This window comes from Pteropus alecto, unplaced genomic scaffold (assembly GCF_000325575.1).
Source record: "Pteropus alecto unplaced genomic scaffold, ASM32557v1 scaffold38, whole genome shotgun sequence".
Taxonomy (NCBI): Eukaryota; Metazoa; Chordata; class Mammalia; order Chiroptera; family Pteropodidae; genus Pteropus; species Pteropus alecto.
Genome location: NW_006442512.1, coordinates 2,338,884 through 2,340,149, shown reverse-complemented (window position 1 = coordinate 2,340,149; position 1,266 = coordinate 2,338,884). Strand labels below are relative to the sequence as shown.

Genomic DNA, 1,266 nt, shown 5'->3' with positions numbered 1-1,266 from the left:
TCCATGGAATGTTGGGACGTGTTTACGTTGGAGAGAAAAAAGCTTCTGTCATAAAACAAACTTGGGAAATGCTGAATAAAGAAAAAAACAAAATCTTATACTGAGGCTTTTTCAGGGCTTTTAAAATGTTCGTGCATGTTAAATTAGTGATATTGGCAAGGTTAGTTTTCCAAACGTATTTGATGATGATGAAACCCTTTTTCCATAGATGGTGTGGAAAGAAGAGTGCTCGGTGGAATGAACTTTGGGGACCACTCTTCTGCAGAATTTTTTTTAGGCGAGGCAACCCTTGGTTGACCTCACAGATTGCAAGGACCTTGTCAGCTTACAATCCCTTATTTTTCATTTTTTATGCCTACAGCACCTGGTCTTTCTAGGTGGCCTCCCATCCAATTACTAACCAGGCCCGACCCTGCTTAGCTTTCGAGATCAGACGAGATCGGGCTTGTTCAGAGTAGCATGGCTGTAGACTCTTCTATGGACTTTTGAGTAATCATGGTTGTAACCTAAAATTTCAACAATCTGCCCAGGACATTCAGACATGAAGACAACAGAAAAGCTTTTCCTACATGACTGAACTTACATGCCATGTGTGGCTCCACCTTTCATGAGGGAAAAAATGCTCAGAGATGCACTCTTAGCAAGCCAGAAAATCAAAATAAGCAAAATCATAGCAAACAAAAAATCAGCCTGGGGAACTTGTATAAGAGACCTGGAAGTAAATGTAAAAATCCCGTTAGACATGATTTTAAACGTATCTGTCAGGGTCCAATTGTACGTGTACTTCAGGGTCCGGTCACGAGACAGAAACTCCATCCTTCCCCTGTTGGTCCCTGCCCCAGGGGCTGACCCCACAGATGGCACTCAGACCCAGGCTCCCTGGAGGAGTCGTGGGCGGGAGCCTGAAGGCTGGGAGGAGGGAAAGATCAGCACATCCTTCCTGCTTCCTCCCTACTTTTGTGTCTTCTCTCTGGCAGTGGCAGGATCCCCAACCTCGGCTCTCTCGCCTAGACCTATTTCTCCAACTTCCAGCTTTCTCTGGGCTTCAGTCATACTGGTTCCTCCTCTGTCCCCGCAGTTATGGGGATGGTAATGGCTCCTGGTTATTGCTAGTTCCCGTGCCTCACCTTATCCACACCTCTATAAGGAGACCCTCATGAAAGTCTCTTTATTTAAATGATCTTGGGTGAGTGTTTCCTGCCAGGACCCTGGCTCACACACTTCTCAATTCTTTTTTATAAAATCAGAATAAATCTGATACTAAAA

At 44.8% G+C, this 1,266-nt stretch overlaps 1 pseudogene; it reads right to left on the bottom strand.

Moving 5' to 3' along the window:
* Nucleotides 1-352: 352 nt before the first annotated feature.
* Nucleotides 353-471, bottom strand: LOC112471728 (annotated as a pseudogene).
* Nucleotides 472-1,266: the final 795 nt, after the last annotated feature.